Here is a 14,028-nt window from a genome sequence, read left to right as displayed (position 1 = left end):
TAAGCATTGTCATAGCCGATCAAAACTCGCTATATACTCAGCAGCTAGCAAAACTTTTGCCTGTTAATAGTGGCTCAATAAATATTTGTTGAGTGAGCAAATCAGTTAACCAGCTCTGACTTGCAGCCCCTGGCATTCAAGGCACCTATATGGCTCAGCTCCCACAAGTTGATTCCTTTATGTGATTTCTAAATTTGCCTGAAGCTGATTGATTCAGAAATCAATGAAACCTTTAATAGAACAACAGAGTCGAGAAATAGACCCACATGCACATGGGGCTATCACTTATGACAAAAATAGCATATTAGATCAGTAAATAACAATCAATTAATCAATAGATGGCATTAAAACAATTACTGAGGTAAGGCATTAGTAGTTAAAAAACAAAAAAAAGAATCCCTTCCTGGCTCTTTATACCAAAACTAGAGGCCTGGTGCACAAAATTCATGCACGGGTAGGGTCCTTAGGCCTGGCCGGCGATCAGGGCCGATCGGGGCCTTCCTTCCCCCGGCTGCTGGCTGTCGTCTGGGGCCTTCCTTTGTTCCACTCTGCCCCGTGGTGGTCAGCACACATCATAGCGAGTGGTCGAACTCCCAGTCAGTCATACTCCCGAGGGGACAATTTGCATATTAGCCTTTTATTATACAGGATAAATTCCACATGGTCAAATAATTTAAAATGTTTTTAAAAAAGACATTATTGCCCTGGCCAGGTGGCTCAGTTGGTAGGAGTGTCATCCAGTACACCAAAAGGTTGTGGGTTTGATTCCCAGTCAGGGCACATACCTAGATTGAGGTTCAATCCCAGTCAAGGCGACTACAGGAGGCAGCAGATTGATGTTTCTCTCTCACATGGATGTCTCTCTCTCTCTAAACATATATTCAGGTGAGGACTTCAAAAATAAATAAATAAATAAGGTCAAGTGATACATACTAACAAAGACATATACTAAAGGTTTACCTTTAGGTGAAAAAGGCAAGAAAATAGCACGTGCATATCTATATATATAAAAGCCTAAGCGACCGAAGGACTGGTTGACTGGTCTCTATGATGCACACTGACCACCAGGGGGCAGATGCTCAACACAGGAGCTGCCCCCTGGTGGTCAGTGCACTCCCACAGCCAACCTCCCACAGCCAGACAACCTTCTTTGGTCCCTCCCCCAAGCCGGCTGGCCCAGATGACCCTGATCAGGGCCACCGGCCAACCTCCCACAGTCCCTCCCCCCCGGCCAACCTCTCATGGCCCCAATTGGCCCCGATTGCCAGCCAGGCTGAGGGACCCCACCTGTGCATGATTTCATGCACCAGGCCTCTAGTGAATATATAATATCTAGAAAAATACAAAAGGAATAGATGAGTGGAGAAAAAAGGGGTCTTTTACTTTTCATTCTGTACCCTCTGTACCATTTTTATTGTTTACAAGTATGTATTAAGCCTAGTCATTAAAAAGAACTTTAAGAAAGATTGATCTTAGCAAAGATTTTCTTCATTAAAAATGGAAACAATATTTTTAATATTTGAGAGAACTGCTTTCAAATGCCCATGAACACTTTTAAAAGGCTTATTTATCTACAACTAATATGCTCCTTAGTTAATTGATTGATTAAAATAGGTCTCCAAAGACACTGCTTTCCAACCCCTTTCACATACCAGCACACCCAGATCATTGTATTGTTGTACAGCACTGGCCACCAGTGGCTGCCCTGCCCCACCTGCCAAAGCCAGACCAGCATCTGAGTCTCTGCACCCCCAGGACCCAATGGCAGCCCCCAGCCCACTCACTGTGAGACTCCTGTTCTAGGAACCTCTGTCAAACAACACCACCTTAGTATAATGACTTCAAAATAATGAAGATCCTACAGTAAGTATATGTTACAGTTTTATGGTGTCGGAAGGCAGGAAGAACGTGGGTTACTTTTATTTTTTTTGGAAGGAGGAATAGGGTAGGCTTCTGGGGGTGCTGGTAATACTCATTTTGGATCTGTTCAATTTGTGAAAATCCATGGTGCGCTATATTTAAGACGTAGTTTTTTGGAATGTATATTATACTTCGATATAAAAATGTAAAGAGTATGTTACAAATTTGGTCCAATTAGTGAAAATAATGAAGCTCTAAAGTATCACATAGTAAATCAAAAGCTAGCACCTGTCTCTATGTGTGCAGCATAGAGACCTAGCACCTGTGCCTTGCCAGATCCCCTAGGAAAGGAGATACAGGAAAAGGTCTAAACTGGAGCCCCTCTTGTAAAAAGAATCTATTCAAACTCTTCTGAGCCTTGAGGTTACCAGGTGTAAAACTGTTTGGGGCACCCTGGCTGGGGAGCTCAGTTGGTTAAAGCATCATCTCAATACGTCAAGGTGTCGGGTTCAATCTCCAGTCAGGGCACAAACAAAAAGAAACCAATAAATAAGTGGAACAACAAATCGATGTTTCTCTCTCTCTCTCCCTCTCTCTCTAAAATCAATAAATATAAAAAATACTTTTTAATTGTTTGGAGCAAAATAGGTAAGAAAATTTTTTGTAGATGATATGCCATTCAGGGTTCCCTGCTAAAGGGTTTCCCTGCAAACTGTCAGCGGTTTACAAAGCAGGAAACGGAGCCCTGATGTTCCGTGACTGGCACGGTAATCACGTCTGCCTGCCCGGAGGCGTGCCCACTCTCACTGTGCTGCACTGGCAGGAGGCCTGTCCAGTTGTGATTCACAGCTGTAACGGCTGACCAAGAAACGTCTGAAATCTAACAGGCCCCTACAGTCCAGCAGGTTGGCCTTCCTGGTTGATTGATCACAGTTGGCAAAATGAAATTCCCTAAACCCAAATAGAGCACTTGCCATGGACCCTATGAGGGAGCAATGGGAGAAAAGGGCTAAAGTAAGTTGCCTGCTTCCTAGACACGTGAGCTGGGAAATGGAACAGCCAGAAAGCCTGGGCTCGAGGGTGCTCCCTGGACACAAGCTCTGTGACCTGGAGCAAAGCCTTTAACATTGCTAAGCCCTGGCCGCTCACATCTGCCAACAGAGACAAAATGCCTCCCACATAAGGTTGTTTGAGGATTAAACAGAACAACATATGGACAGCACACTGTGAACTGTAAAATGAGAAACAAATACAAGGTGTTGTTGTTTGGCTGTCACGCCTTAGTGCTGTCATCAACATCCGACCTTCCCCAAGAAAGCACTTGGGCTCTTCACGTCTAATACATTCCCAGAAGTGAGAAACCGCCGTCTTACTCCCCAAAGACCTGCCCGGGACCCTAACCTTGTGGCAATTCGCCTCTTTTTCTCCCATGAAGTACTTCAGACCTGGTTCAAATTATTCAATCAGATTATTAAATTGTAATTCTTATTGATACAAGACCTCTTACGTTTTTAAAATCTTATTCTACTGATTCAGTGGTGCCCTCCCTACTACATGTCGGTTTTTAACAAGTCATTTGTGACTAACAACAAAGTTTGCCACACAGCAAAGAGGTTACATGCATTGGGTTTTGGAGGCCTACAAAGCTAGTTCTAATCCATGAAGTATCATTTATTAACCATGAGTCTTTGCAAATGTTACTCAACCCTCTGAGCTTCAGTTTCCTCATCAGCAAGATGACAATAATAACAGAACTCACCCTTACAAGTCCTTTAATGCCATAATGTATGCACACCACTCATTCAGCAGAGGCCATATAAGATGGCCACACACTGTCGCTATTCCTGCCATTCAGAGGTAGAGTGTGAGTCTCCTGCCTTTGCTTCTGGCGGCCTTAGTTACAAGTGGCAGAATTGACATTCTGGGATTTGTGAGGATAGATCACAAGAAGCCTTTTAGCTTCTGCCCACAGCTCTTAGAACACTCGCTCTAGAAACAGCCAGCCACCATGTAACTCTAACTGCCCTGAGACTCCATGCTAGAGAAAGCCCAAGCTAATATGGGGAGAAGCCACCTGCAAAGAGATGCCTGGTTAGTCCCAGCTGATACCGCCACCCCAATCCCGCCACCAGACCTGTGAATGAGCAAGTGTTCTGAGGCTCTGGCCCCGGCCACCACCTGACTGAAACTGCATGAGAAACCCCAAGCAAGAACTGCCCATCTGAGCCCAGTCAACCCACAGCACTAAGAAAAATAATAATAAATTGTTATTTAAAACCACTAAGTTTGCGGCGGTTTGTTGTGCAGCAATGGATATCTGAAATACTCAGCATATTGCCTGGCACATGAGTTATAGTCAGTGCATGTCTACTGCTATTATTAGAGTGATATGGATAAACTAGAGTGATTTCAAGGCGACGTCCTTTTTAATCAAAGACAAAGGCATTCCCATGTGCTTTCCTGATTGGAAAAGAACAGAGTAAGGTTGGCTGCAATTCCAGAACTGTACAACAATTCTTCTTAACTGTTACTGATGTCGCTGTGATTAGGGGTGGGGGCAATTACAAATTATTATAGTGCTAGTGAGTTTTTAATTACATTTTTCTTTTTTTAATTTATCTTTATTGTTGCAAGTATTATAGATGTCCCATTTGTTTGTTTTTTTCCATTGACCCTCTCCACCCTGCCCCCACCCCTCCCAGGCCTTCACCACTCTGTTGTCTGTGTCTATGAGCTATGCATATATGCATATAAGTTCCCATGGATATTTTTTAATAAGTAGGAAGTCAAGGATCTATGAAGAGAACAAAATTCCCTCACACTCCACTCATAAGCAAGAACAAAGATGTGCCCTTTGGTTTGTGACACGTTAGTTATGATGAGTAAATACAAAGCATAGGGCCGCTGCAAGTGAAATGTGCAATAATACAATTCATGTTAAAAGCAGCAACATGTTCAAAGCAATAAATTATATCAATTATGATTGTAACAATACTTTTAAATTTGTACATTTTTATTGTACAATATTATATATTAGGTTATCTTACTAAGATTAGCCTATGAGGTGGACGTTTAGAAATAATACAAATCATCTTGTTAAATAGAGGTCTTTCTTTTAAAAAAAATGATATATCATATTTATTAATAGTTCCTTTTAAACTGAATTGTGTGGGGAGATCTTGAAATGACTGAGTTCATGACTCACATGCTTCTATAAATGTCTTCACGAGAAGAGCATTTTAAAAAAGCAAATGTGTAATTTGCTTTATTTTGTCACATATATTTGAGGTTTCATCAGAATCTATGTGTTTCTATGGTAGTATCTAGGATTTTCAAGATTGTCCATTAGTTGCATCACACCAGAAAAAGCAGTAAGACTGTGAGTTGGGACCTGCTGCTCTGGGAATAGCATCTCGGGCCCAGACTCGGCATCGCTCAGAATATACCTCCACATTCCACCTGGTGGTGCCCAGGGACCGATGATCGGACGCAGCCTTCCCTTCCCTGAGTCCTGCCAACACTGACACTTCATTGGGGAAAGAAAGCCTCCATTAGCCATGGCCAACCTGCATGCTTACAGCAGTATTTCTCAGGCCTTTTTAAGACTCTACCGGCTTGTTTAAAGGGAAAAGCAACCAGGGACCCCAATGTAGACTTTAATTATTGTGTAAATATGTACAAATAATGAAAATTTACACAAACTGTGTATGCTATTGTAAAACAACAAAGACAAATGTGTTAATTAGATACAAGTTAAACTATAAATCCAGTAACACTCACATTAGCAGTCTAATATGAGGGATGATATTGCTCTGCTAAGCTGAACCAGCTCAGGGCTGTGCTGGATTCTGAGGCCAGCACGTGCCATGTGATGGTTCAATTCCCTCACACTCCACTCACAATCTGTGGGCAGTTTTCAGTCTACCTTCAAGTCAGTCCAAGTGGGACTCCACTCACCACTTAGGCCAGTGGTCGGCAAACTGCGGCTGGCGAGCCACATGCGGCTCTTTGGCCCCTTGAGTGTGGCTCCTCCACAAAATACCAACTTCTGCGCATAGGCCACAAAGTTTCAATCGCACTGTATTTTGTGGAAGAGCCATACTCAAGGGGCCAAAGAGCCGCATGTGGCTCGCCAGCCGCAGTTTGCCGACCACTGTCCTAGGCTGCTGCACTCTGGGGGAAGTCACCACGCCTGACTTCCCACCAGGCCGTTGGCAGCAGAGTCCCCTGCTGACCACATGCATCCTCCTGTGGTCACAGTCCACCCTCCACATGGCTGCGAGGTGTCAGATGGTGTCCCTGCTCTGCTTCCCACACTGGAACACAAGTCCCCACATAATCAGCCCCCCAAATCTTCTGCTCTCTTCCCAATGGTCACTCTGCTCCAGCCACACTGGCCTGCCTACAGGTCCTCAAACTCACCAGCCAAGCCCCTCCCACTCCAGCCTTGGGGTCCCCTCTGTTGAGAGGGCCCGAAGATAAATATTCTCTTTGTCTTTGCTCCAGGCCTTCTCAGTGAGGCCTTTCTCAAGCCCTGACTTAAAGCCACCACTTCCCAGCCAGCACTCCTAGGCCCCTCTCTGCTTTCTTTCTCCGAAGCACTTGTCACCATCTGTCATATTAAGTATTTATGTCTGTTGCCTCTACTAGAATGTCAGCTCCATGAGGCCAGGGATTATGGGGCTGTTTTGTCACCTGCTGTATGCCCAACGCTAGAGGTGTCTGGTAAAGATCTGTGGCATGTGCTATGGAATCACCTGGTCTTTACATGGTCCCAGCATATTATTTCTGTACTAACTTTGCCTCAGTTCTTTCCTCATTAGTCCGTTTTAATGGGCCTTAAAGTTGTGACACAGAGTTGTGTTATAGGATGATCACCTGGAGGTTCAAGATATAATTTTATTTTATTTTTTTAAAGAACATCATTGAAATCAATAGGCACAAAAAACCTGCAGACTAGATCAACACCCATAAACTCTCCTAGACCCATTTAGAGAAATACTAGATTAGAGAATGGTAAGGAAGCCATAGCCCCACCAATGAGGAGGTCACAGACCACACGTCAGAGACAGCTGCCATCCAGCAATGGAATAGAGGGCACAAATGAAAGCACAGCACGGCCTAATGAGCCACTCAAAGCCTATGTCCCACTGATGACACCTGTCCTTTCCCCACCCGAGGGTATAAACTGGCACATTTCAAGGCCCTTTTACATCTGATCGAAGTTTACATTCCACTTTCATCATCAGTAATTTCCACTGACAGCCAAACGGAGGTCTACCCACCAAACATCTCCGTGGGCACTGCAGTAATTTCTTTATGGGCTTTATGTTAATTACCCCAGTAATGTATGCACACGAAATCAACCAACACAGAGAAGCAAAAGAGGTAACTTATCAATCAGCCCCTGTCCCACCTGGACAACCACTATGACGCTTGAGTCTTTTCAGAACCTTTCCCATCTGTTGGTGTGTAATGTAAATAGAGGTACACATTTCCCTCTCCTGCAGCCAAACTAACATCAGGCATTCGAAGGCGGCAGCCACAAGCCCTCCCTAGCCAATCCCCAATTCCGCCAGCCCTCATCTTGGGGACATTTGGCAATTGTCGTGTACCATCCCACCAGTTGTCAGGTGTTGTTACTTTACCTTTCCCATTTAGGCCCTAGCTGACCAAGATCCCTGCTGGACTGACACCTCCAGGACAGAGGCCCCTCCCCCACAGGAAATGGTTCTGTGAGCCTGCCACACAGCAGCCATGCATCTCCAGTCATCTCTCACAGCGCAAGACCCACTAGTTAAATCTTCACTGACTTTATACAGACCCATCTTGTTGTTTTTAGGACAGAAAATGCCTCAAAGCAGAAAGAAGGGTCCCTGTGTGGAGCTCAGCATGCTCCCTGCTCAGTGAGGGGAGCAAGTGAGAAGCAGAGTTAGAAACTTTTTCCTGGATGTCTCTTTAAAAGGAGGACAGACTGATGATTCATCGATGAGAAGTGCAGAGAATCAGAAAACAAATTTAAATGGTGGAAGAAAATGATCCTGCAGAGCAGAAAAGAACAGAGACGCAGCAGAAGAAATGGGGTGAGCCTGGTGTTGATCATAAAATAAAAAAGCAGTCACCCGAATGTAAAACAGAATACAGGGAAAGAAGCAGAGCTATGAGCAGGTGAGCCATGAGGTCAAGGAGGCAGGCAGGATGATTTCTTTACGCCTGCAGGATTACAAACTAACCAGAGGAAAGCAAGACCTCTGCAAGTTGGTACAATTACATATGTTATTATAAAGAAAGGATGTTAAAGGCATCAACCTGCACACCTCAATCTGTGATCTCAAAGGAAAATCAACAGTTATCATTTTATTACCAATCATTTCCCTACCTCATAATTAGATTTAAAATTGAATTAAGATGAACATGGATTACTTTATGAAAAAAATAGCCTTCTAGAAGTTGGTTAACAAAAAGTTTAGATAATATTTTAGCTTCTAAAATAAAACATATCTATGAAGCATGTAGTATGATGCTATGAGATGTTCTTTTAAAAAAAAGACAACACATTGCAGGCGGATCACGTGTTTTCCTATTACACAGTGTTTTACATAAATGTTAAAGGCACGCCTTAATACCCATTGCATTTTGAAGTTATTTATTACATGTTCTTACAAGCTAATATCTTTTTAAAGTATGATACTTTGTAAAACGTTTTTTGTGCTCATTCAATAGAAACTTATCTGGCCACTGGGTAAAGCTAGCAATAAAACTACTGGTGCGCAATGTGTACATTAAGCTTAAGCTTGCCATAAATGTAAATGCCCTGGCTAATGGTCAAAAATAACAAAACACACACACACACACACACACACACACACACAAAAAAAAAAAAAAAAAAAACAGGAACAGTTCACTCTTTCCCCTCGCCAGCAAAGGGCAAGTTTTACATGAAACCCTGTGTCCCTGTGTGTGTGTGTTTGTGTCTCTCTCTGTCTCTCCCCTTTTCCTCCGTCTCTCCCTTTTCTTTCTCTCTCTCTCTCTCTCTCTCTCTCTCTCTCTCTCTCTCTCTCCCCTTCCTTTCTAGGGGGGGCCTTGGATGCAAGCACTTTTTTAAAACATGTTTTTATTGATATTTAAAGAGAGAGGAAGGGAGAAGGAGAGACAGAAACATGGATGGCCTGGCTGTCTCCTGCACTCCCCCTACTGAGGGTAGAGCCCAAAACTCGGGCCTGTGGCCGAAACCGGTTTGGCTCAGTGGATAGAGCATCGGCCTGCAGACTGAAAGGTCCCAGGTTCGATTCCAGTCAAGGGCATGTACCTTGGTTGCGGGCATATCCCCAGTGGGAGATGTGCAGGAGGCAGCTGGTCGGTGTTTCTCTCTCATCGATGTTTCTAACTATCTCTCTCCCTTCCTCTCTGTGAAAAATCAATAAAATATATTTAAAAAAAAAAAAAAAACACTCGGGCCTGTGCCCTGCCCTGGAATCGAATCAGTGACCTTAGTGCATGGGAGGACACTCAACCACCTGAGCCACACCGGTGGGGCCAATGGAGGCACTTTTTAAGGACCACACAATGTATTTGCAGACCTCAGTTAGAACAGTGGTTCCATGGGGCAGAAATGAAGTAATACTGGAGAACTCAAAAATTTTGACAAACAAATACAGTTGTTACAAAGGGATCCAGCTTTGTTATCTTGTTCAAGAAGAGAAAAATGGAAGGAAAATGATTTCCCCTAGGAAATCCTGCTTGCTCTCCTGCAGGGCCCACTCAATCTTCTGATAACCCAAGTCTTCTAGGAGCCCCTGGGGGAATTGATCTAAGTAGCTTAGGCTACCTTCTGGGTTAAATTCTGAGCAAGCAGAAGCCAACTTCACGACCTCCACTGAAGTGGAAGCAGGTCCGAGACATCAGAAGTAAGAAAATATATCAGAAAAAGACTCATCAAAACAGAAGATTCCACAGTAAAAAACTCATTCAGTGCCCTAACCGGTTTGGCTCAGTGGATAGAGCGTTGGCCTGCGGACTTAAAGGTCCCAGGTTCGATTCCAGTCAAGGGCATGTACCTTGGTTGCAGGCACATCCCCAGTGGGGGGTGTGCAGGAGGCAGCTGATCGATGTTTCTCTCTCATCGATGTTTCTAACTCTCTATCTCTCTCTCTTCCTTTCTGTAAAAAATCAATAAAATATATATTAAAAAAAAAAGAAACTCATTCAGTGACACCGATGTTAAATCCCACTTTCCTTTTCCTGATTTCTGCTGACAGTTAGGCAACAAGAAAGACAACTCTGGCTCCACAGGACATACGTGTGACTCTCAGCAGCTCGGGGATCACACCACGGAACTGAAGATACAGAACCAAAGTCAGCCCCTAGGTAAGTGAGAGGTGATGCTCCCCTCTGGTCCTGCCGGAGACTGAACACACTTGATCACCCACCACCCAACCAACCCGCTCCCCACCTCCCAGAGCTCCTGCGCCCCTCACTCAGCTCTGTCATGTCTTTTTTTCTATATAAGACCTTCTGACAGGCTATAGATTTTATATTCCCCAGCTTCCTGCTAAAATCTAAGTTCTACAAGGCCAAAGCCCTTTGTTTTGTTCAGACACATCACTGCCTGGCACTTGTAGAAGTGAAGAGATATTTTCTGAATGAGTATCACAGAAGTAAATGGGAAAGAATATTTTAATATTATATATGAGCACATAAAAAATAAGACCAACATCACTTTTGTTGTCTTCTCGCCAAAAAGCTGAGCCAGAAGAAGCAATGAGGAAGCAATCAGACTAAGATCTTGGGACTTTCTAAGCAACTGGCCTGGGATTCTGCAAAAATACTAATGTCATAGTAGAAAAAAAAAGGAGAGGAATTGCTTTAGATGAGAGACATGACAAGCCAAGGTAATACATGATCTCTGATGGAATTTTTTTTTAACACCTGTTAAGGCTATTTAGGGACAAATGAAAAAGCTGAGTATGGACCCTATGCTCAGCACTACTGTTGCATTTGTGTGGGATAATGCTGTTATAGTTGTGTGGGGAACTGTCCTTTTTCCTAAAAGATATATACTGAAGTATTTAGGGGTGAAGTGTTATAATGTCTGCAATTCACTTTCAGGTAGTTCAGGGGGGGAAAAAGTAGTGTTATTTAGATACATTAGAAAGAGAAAGCAAGAGTGGCAAAATGTTAGCCCTGCTATGTGAGATGTCTACAGACAATTCACTGTACTACTCTTTTAACTGTTTTATAAATTTGAAATTTTTCAAAATAATTCATGGGAAAAGCAGAGTTAAAAATAAAAGAACTCATTCTAGAGAGAGAGTGGAATCAACCGGAGAGCGGTCAGCCCAGGAGTGGGAGGGCTGTGCTCCTCACCTCCCTACACTCTCCAACTACATCAGTCCTCCAGAAAATACCTGAGATCTGGAGCCACACCTGCTCCCTCCAGTGCCTGGGGTCCATGCCCACCGTTCCTCCTTTGAGGCATGTTCAGATCCTTCCCACTCCAGGAAACCTTCCCTGATCGCTCCCTCCCCAGCACCCAACATATATAACTTAAACTCCACCATCTCCTACTGCACCTCCAGCATCCCATGCATCACAAATGCCATGGATACTAGTTCCTGTGCACATGCCTGTCTCTCCTGCTCAACCAGGCGTCTCTCCATCACAAGCAGGGACGAGAAACCCACCCTCCCTACTTTCTATCTCTAGCAGAGCTTGCACCACAGCAGGTACTCAAAACAAACCTTGATTACAAAACTCTGTTCCTCACCTGTCCTCATGTCTAATAAGATGGAAGATAGTCAATATTTAGCATCACACTCTGTTACTTCTGCTGTGCATGGCTCTGCGGTAAGTGTTGTCACAGGAACACAGGCCATGTAGTGTAGTGCATTGCTAGTATGTCCACATCCTGGGAAAAGCAGAGTACTCTTTGAAGACAGGCATCAACACCCACAGCTCCCAGCATGAAAGAAGCATGCAATAAATGGTAAAGGATTGAGTGAATAAATGCCTGTTCCATTTTCAAACACATTATAAATTATAAAAACTAAAAAATGTATAATAGTTGCACTGACTTGCAAGCACTAGAAATTAGCTAAACCTATTGGACACAATTAAATTTGAAGACGTTGCCCTAGCCGGTTTGGCTCAGTGGATAGAGCATCAATCTGTGGACTGAAGGGTCCCTGGGTTTAATTCAGGTCAGGGACATGTACCTCGGTTGTAGGCTCCTCCCCAGCCCAGGCCCTGGTGGGGGTGCATGAAGGAGGCAACCAGTCAATGTGTTTCTCTCACATCAATGTTTCTCTCTGTCTTTCCTTCTCTCTTCCACTCTCTTTAAAAATCAATGGAAAAATATCCTTGGGTGAGGATTAAAAAATAAAATAAGATAAATAAATTTGAAGACTTTTTCTAATTCATGGACTCAAAATCTTTGTATGTCCCAGCACCTATTTTAAAGAGGAAGTTTTGCTTTCTATATCATTTAAATTATCATTTAAACAGTATTCCAGTTTATTAAATGAAATTTTTAAGTATTATAAAATAGTTAACTTTCATCAGCTTCCAAGTTTATGTTGCTCCCAAATTTTGCAACTGAACTTTCAAATCTGAGAGCAAATCAGAGAAGTGATTCCACCCCAGATACTAAGTCATCAATTTCTTCTTGCAAATTTTTCTTTGCTTCTTCTAACATTTCTTGTGTTTCTTCTTGAGAATGGCTAATGAAAACATCACCAATTTGATAAGATATCATTAAGCAGCTAGGATCTGCAAGCATGATGTCCTCACGTGCATCTCCTAAAATTCTGGAGTTGTTTCTTTTTTGATATCTATTTCTTCCTTCCGTTCTGTGATTCTACTCGTATTCTGTGCAGAGTTGTTTATCTTTTGTTGATTTTCAAAGGCAACATTGGCATCTTCCGCAGCTGCCTCTTCGTGGTGGCCGCCATCTTGGGACTGGACCATGGTGAGAGGCTGTATCATTTACGTCGATTCTTTGCCCAGTATCACCAACGCTGAACCACACTTTCCACAGGGGTTCAATTTAATAGAGGAATCAGTTGTAGTAAAAAATGCATTATATTGCTAGCCTCTCTGCACACCCTCTCCACCCACCCCTCCCCTAAAGAAATGCTAGTTTCTGGGAAAGAGAATAAAAATGTGTGTGTTAACAGAATCTCAGACTGGAAAGAAAAGCAAATATGATGGTTGCCTAGCCCAGTCCTCCCCATACTTTACTAGAGGCCCGGTGCACGAAATTCGTGCACTGGAGGAGGGGGGGAGGTCCCTCAGCCCAGCCTGCGCCCTCTTGCAGTCCAGGAGCCCTCAGTCCTTAGTGCTGCCACAGAGGTGGGAGAGGCTCCCGCTCGCCAGCCATGAGCCCAGCTTCTGGCTGAGCAGCACTCCCCCTGTGGGAGCGCACTGACCACCAGGGGACAGCTCCTGCGTTAAGCATCTGCCCCCTGGTGGTCAGTGTGCATCATAGTGACCGGTTGTTCAGCAGTTTGGTTGATTTGCATATTAGCCTTTTATTATATAGGATATTCATTCCTTCAGCAATGACCCCAACAAGTTCAAGTAACCTTACAGAATCCCTACAGTAACGGGAGCTCACTATTGCTCAAAGTAGTCCATTTGAGGCTCCACAGCACTGACTGATATGCCTACTGTGAGCAGGAATCTATTCCACTCTTGTGTCCTCGAGAACCACATGCACCTTACATGTGACGGCCTGTACATATATATCTGAAGCCCCCACTGCTCAGATGTCCCACCAAATCCCAGGTATTTGATTTCTAGGTGATGAACCACCATACAGATTCAACAAGGCCAAAAAGAGAAGCATCATCAAGCTCCCTATCGGAAGCAGGAATGTCTTCACATGTCTCTTCACCATGCCACTCAGCTGTTGAGGAAGTAGCAGAAATCTCTAAAATGTTGTCAAGACAACCAAAATCCAAATATAAATCTCTTTGGGATTCTACTCAGAAGTAGTTTTTAAGTGTACACCATACACACCCAGAGAAAATAATAAAAGAAAGATCCTCTTCTCCCGCTCCTTCGATTTCCTCCTCCTCCTCTCCGCATACACCGACAAGGAGAAGAAGAGAGGTTATTCAAGGCTGACAAATACAGAGTTGCTACGACCCCCCCTCCACCCCGCCTCCC

General features: G+C 43.7%; 1 protein-coding gene and 1 pseudogene across 1 annotated transcript in view; both read right to left on the bottom strand.

Annotated features, from left to right (window-relative positions):
• The window catches only part of RAB31 (RAB31, member RAS oncogene family), a 117,112-nt gene that overhangs the window by 99,151 nt on the left and 3,933 nt on the right, over positions 1-14,028 (bottom strand). The gene's annotated exons all lie outside the window — the stretch shown is intronic.
• LOC102433565 lies at positions 12,361-13,171 on the bottom strand (annotated as a pseudogene).

Source organism: Myotis lucifugus, unplaced genomic scaffold (genome assembly GCF_000147115.1).
Source record: "Myotis lucifugus unplaced genomic scaffold, Myoluc2.0 scaffold_58, whole genome shotgun sequence".
Lineage (NCBI taxonomy): Eukaryota > Metazoa > Chordata > Mammalia > Chiroptera > Vespertilionidae > Myotis > Myotis lucifugus.
Note: the sequence above shows the minus strand (reverse complement) of the source record. Positions and strands in the feature narration are given on the sequence as shown.